Raw genomic sequence first — 6,000 nt, 5'->3', positions numbered from 1 at the left:
AGACGATGTTGAAAGATTTCTGAATGATGCCCCAACTGAACTCCTGGACAAAAGTAGTGAGAGTGAGTCCACTCAAGATGAACCTGAAGCTGATCAAGTAAATAAGGGACCCTCTATCAGAATTCAGAAGGATCATCCTAAAGATCTCATTATAGGAGACCCAAATAAAGGGGTCACCACTAGATCAAGGGAAATGATCTCACATGCATGTTTTGTGTCCAAGATTGAGCCTAAGAATGTTAAAGAAGCCTTAAATGATGAATTTTGGATCAATGCCATGCAGGAAGAGTTAGGCCAATTCAAGAGAAATGAAGTATGGGAATTGGTTCCAAGACCTGAAGGAATAAATGTTATTGGAACAAAGTGGGTTTACATGAATAAATATGATGAAAAGGTGTGGTTACTAGAACTAAAGCAAGATTGGTAGCACAAGGATACACTCAAGTTGAAGGAGTTGACTTTGATGAAACATTTGCTCTTGTAGCTTGCCCGGAGTCCATTAGATTATTGGTAGGAGTGGCATGTATTCTGAAGTTTAAATTGTTCCAAATGGATGTGAAAAGTGCCTTCTTAAATGGCTACTTGAATGAGGAAGTATATGTTGAACAACCAAAGGGATTCACAGACCCAAATCTTCCAAAGCATGTGTATAAGTTGAGCAAAGCTCTCTATGGGTTGAAACAAGATCCTAGAGCTTGGTATGAGAGACTCACAGTGTTTCTCATTGACAATGGATACAGAAAGGGAGGCATTGATAAGACTTTATTTGTCAAAGATGAAGGAGGAAAACTCATGGTGGCTCAGATCTATGTGGATGATATTGTGTTTGGTGGGATGTCAATTAAGATGGTTCAACATTTTGTTGAGCAAATGCAGTCTGAATTTGAAATGAGCCTTGTTGGAGAACTAACCTATTTTCTTGGCCTGCAAGTCAAGCAGATGGAAGATTCCATCTTTCTATCTCAAAGTAAATATGCCAAGAATATTGTTAAGAAGTTTGGCATGGAGAATGAAAGCCACAAGAGGACACCTGGTCCTACTCATCTGAAAGTGTCTAAAGATGAAAATGGTGTCAGTGTGGATCAAAGTCTCTACAGAAGCATGATAGGGAGTCTGCTATATCTCACAGCAAGAAGACCTGACATTGCTTTTGCTGTAGGTGTACGTGCTAGATATCAAGCTGAACCAAAGGTGAGCCATATAAACCAAGTGAAAAGGATCCTGAAATATGTCAATGGCACTAGTGACTATGGGATGCTATACACTCATGAATCTGAATATATGTTGTCTCGATATTGTGACGCTGATTGGGATGGAAGTGTGGATGATAGGAAAAGCACATCAGGAGGATGCTTCTTCTTGGGGAACAATTTAATATCATGGTTTAGTAAGAAGCAAAATTGTGTTTCTCTGTCTACTGCTGAAGCTGAGTACATAGCAGCTGAAAGTAGTTGTTCTCAACTGGTGTGGATGAAACAAATGCTGACTGAATACAATGTCACGCAAGATGTCATGACATTGTACTATGACAACCTGAGTGCTATAAACATCTCAAAGAATCCTATTCAGCACAATAGGACAAAACATATTGATATCCGTCACCATTTTATTAGACAACTCGTTGAGGATAAGATTGTAGCCTTAGAGCATGTTGCTACTGAGATGCAGTTAGCTGATATTTTTACAAAGGCCTTGGATGCAAATCAGTTTGAAGTCCTGAGAGGAAAATTAGGGATATGCATTTATGAAGACTTGTAGCAATTAATATGGAGTGGAACAAGTAAGCAAATTAGTGTCTATGTGGCTAAAATAAAGCACCCCCATTATGGTAAATCATCACATAGTTTTGGAAATACCATCTATTACGTCTTCACACGTTACCCCCATAACCTCACTACCTACTCAAACTCTTCCATCTTCTTTCTCCTTCTTCACACACCTCTGCTAGGGTAACTACACTTTTTCCAGAAAAACTCCAAAATGTCACAACATCAATATACTTTTGCTTCAAAAATTACTAAGTCTACTAAAAAAGTTAACGCTCCTCCCATGGACATTCCCGATGATGAGATTCTGGATGTTGTTCCTCTCTCTGTTATTCCCTGTGAGGCCATTGATTTGAACCAACCCATGGATGCCTCAGCTTCTGCATGCCCCAATCAAGGTAACATCTCTAGTATTCCTTTTGGCTCAACTCCTGCCACTAATTCTAAGGAAGATATACACCACACTGATCGTGTTATAAGAAACCTAGTCACTAGAATCCTTAATGAAGGACATTCTGTGAAGGGAGTCTCTACTCCCCTGTCTAAAATGTACCCCTCTCCTGAGGTTGAAAAACATAGTGAGAAGGATGACGATTCCTCCAGTTCTGAGAAGGACATGGCTGATGAAGGGTTATGCTTTCTAGGGAAAACCGTGTCTGAAAAAGGAAAATTTGTGGCATCTAAAATTGTCAATGTTTCCCACTCTGAGAAGCATGATGATGCAAACAATGTGATTGACCTAGAGGATGATAGGTCTGATGATCACGAGGAGAGCTTACTTCATCCCTTAAAGCCAAGTGTGGCTAAACGCATGAAGACTCGAAAAGGAAGATTTGTGCTTGAACTTATGTCAGCTAGAAAAGCTAAGAAGGCTACTGGTATTGGTCCCTCCAAATCTTGGAGCAAGGTTGAAGTGAAGAAGAGGAAGGTCGGAGAAGATTCTGAGTCTGAAGAGGATGTTAAGGAAGATGTCCCTGACATCTCGCCTGTGAAGAAAACCATTGCTAGGAAGTCTCCTATTAAAGTTGTTGTTGTTCATTTGGATAAAATCTCTTTCCATCTTGAGGATGGAGCTGCCAAGTGGAAATTTGTGATTCAAAGAAGGGTGGTTGTGGAAAGGGAGTTGGGAAAAGATGCCGTTGATGTCAAGGAGGTCATGGACCTAATAAAGGTTGTTGGGTTGTTGAAGACTGTGGATGGGTTCTCTCAATGTTATGAGGGTTTAGTTAAGGAATTCATTGTCAACATTATTGAGGATATTGCTGATAAGAACAACAAGGAATTTTGCGAGGTGTTTGTGAGGGGTAAGTGCATCACATTCTCGCCCACTGTTATTAATAATTTTCTAGGAAGAAAAATTAAGGGTGCAGGTGAATTGGAAGCTACAGACAATGAGGTCTGTAGAGAGATTACAACTAGGCAGGTGAAAGGTTGGCCTATTAAAAAGCATCTTCCTGCTGGGAAGTTGACTGTCAAGTATGCTATATTGCATAAAATAGGAGCTGCAAATTGGGTCCCTACCAACCATATTTCCACCATTGCTAATACCCTTGGAAGGTTTATTTTTGTTGTTGGAACCAAAGTGAATTTTGACTATGGTAGATTTATGTTTGAACAAATCATCAAGCATGCATCTACTAATGCAATTAAGCTGCCTATTGCCTTTCCCTCTATGATCTGTGGGATTATCCTGAATCAACACCCTGGTATTCTCTGTCTGTGCACTATAAACTGTTTGAAGGCAGTCATGTCGAGGATATTGTCATGACATCTGCCATGAAAAAGCCAGCCTCAAAAAGTGGAACAATTGTTGAGCTTAAGGAGACTTGCAAAGAGCTGGGTGAAGGGATAAGGATAGCAACAGCTAGGAAACAATCGTTGGAAGCCTTGATTGCAAGCTTGGAGCAAGCTGAAGGTGAAAATATTGAACATGATAAGGAAGCTGAAGCCCACACCTCTAGTGAGAGGTCTGCAAACAATGACGAGACAAGTGGCAATTCTGTTTCTGGTGCTAATGAAGTTGCAAGCTCAAGCTCTACTGATTAGCTCCTTTGACTTTGGTCCCTATTGATGTGATGGTTTTTTTTGCTGTGATGGATTTTCTTGATTTTGGAAATTCTATTTTGTTGGTTTGTATCTCAGCTTGCTTGTAACCCTTTAACTTTTGACATTTCAATTAATGACTAAATAGACATTTTTTTGTCTCTTTGGTCTCTTTTGGCTAAAAAGGGGGAGAAGTAGCTATAGCTAGATGATGTTTGACTGATACAAAGAGGGAGAACTGTCTGGTATGTAGTTGTGTGGCATAGGGGGAGAACTTTCTGTGTTCTATATGTGTGAAGCAGGTTGTTGCTTGGTGTGGACTAGCTGAAGGGGGAAGTGGCGTGTTCTGAGCACAAGCATATGTGTGTTTACTAGTTGCTATTTTTGCTAGTAATGTGTGTATGTTTACTTCTGCTGCTGAACTGATACTTTGATTGATTTCTTGTGAACGTATGATCTGATGTATGTTTTAGCCAAAATTTGTCAAAGGGGGAGTTTGTTGGTTCTATGTGTTGGCATCAATTTTGGTAAAACTTAGTGTTATCACAAGATGTCACGCGTGTTGTCTTGACATGTGATATCAGCTTCCTGCAGGTTGCTTAAATATGGTTGTGCAGGAGTTAGCCAAGATGTCAGACCCGATGTTAAGACATGTGCATACAGAACATTCAGTCTGAATGTTATGTGTTTTGTTATTGCGCTTTTCATGTAAATCTTTGTGTGCTTATGTGGAGATTGCATGCGATATTCAAGCAGTAATTCTATTTAAAACCAGAATGGTCTATTTTCCAAAAATGAATGATTAGCTGCTGTTTCTTAGGAGATACGCAATTAAAATAGAATTAGGGTTTCATGTTGCCCAGGCCCATTCAAAAAGCTTCTATTTAAAGACCATGTAAAACCTGTTTTAGATACACAGGATACGAACGATGAAGTGAGAGAGTTTTAGGGTTTTAGTCTTGTGTGAACTTGTGAATTGTGAGCCATTCATTCATCTTGTTGATGTATGAATTGGACTGAGTTTTGTGTTGTAATTTGTCCACTCTAAGCTTTGAAGTACAAGTGTATTTATTTACTTGATTGAAGCTTTTAAGCAAGATCAAGTATGTGTCCTTGAAGTGTGTCTTCTTTCTTTTTTGTATTTGTTCTAGTATCACTGTTGTGATTGAGGGGGAGTGAGTAGGGTCTCATATCTAAGAGTTCTTAGATAGAAGTCACACGAGTAGAGATTAGGTGAAAAGACTGTAACTCAAAGTTGTTTACTGAGAGTCTTTGAACTAATTCTGTTTAGTGGATTTCCTTCCTGGCTTGGTAGCCCCCAGACGTAGGTGAGTTTGCACCAAACTGGGTTAACAATTGCTTGTGTCGCTTGTTCAATTGTTTCTCTATTTTTATCCTGTTTATATTTCACTTGTTGTTCAGATATTAGTCTCGTGACATTACCTTCGACATCTTATATCTGATACCAGAATTTCAAGGGTAACCTTTGCTTGGGGAGAAACAATAGTGAAGATACTAGGGAATATCAATATCAACCATAAAGTTGAAAAATGACTTGACGGGAAATAATTCCACGAGCACATGTAGGGTAATAACTCACTCGGAGAAAGACCGCCAGCTTGGCCAAGGGTTGCCCTGGGTACTTATGATTGACCCTAGATCCTGATTTTTGTTATGTATGTTATGATGTTTTGTATGGTATTCCACTTTAGATGGAAGTACCATGCATGGAATGATGCATGAGATGCATGCAGGGATGCAACTGCTGGGGATTTTTTTAGGTGCATGTAGAGATGTGAATGATTTTGTTCATTTTTAATTAAGCTTCCCATTTCGACGGGAGGCTTATGCATGTATACTGATGATTGATATGATTATTTTTTTTGAAACTTCCCGTTTCAACGGGAATCGCATAGATGAAAATTTCTATTTTGACAGAAAATCTATGCATGCAGTGGTGCATGTTTGCTGAAAACTTCTCGTTTCAGCGAGAGAATTTTTTTATGAAACTTCATGTTTCGGCAGGAGAGCTATAGATGAAATTTTATGTTTTGGCAGAAAATCCATTCATGAAGTGGTGCATGTTTGATGAAAACTTCTCGTTTCGGCAATAGAGTTTTTTTATAAAACTTCTTGTTTCGGCAAGAAAGTTATGCATGTATGTTGTATGCATAACAAGTGATGCATGTGG

This window comes from Lathyrus oleraceus, chromosome 5 (genome assembly GCF_024323335.1).
Source record: "Lathyrus oleraceus cultivar Zhongwan6 chromosome 5, CAAS_Psat_ZW6_1.0, whole genome shotgun sequence".
NCBI lineage: Eukaryota > Viridiplantae > Streptophyta > Magnoliopsida > Fabales > Fabaceae > Lathyrus > Lathyrus oleraceus.
This window is presented reverse-complemented; position numbering follows the sequence as displayed.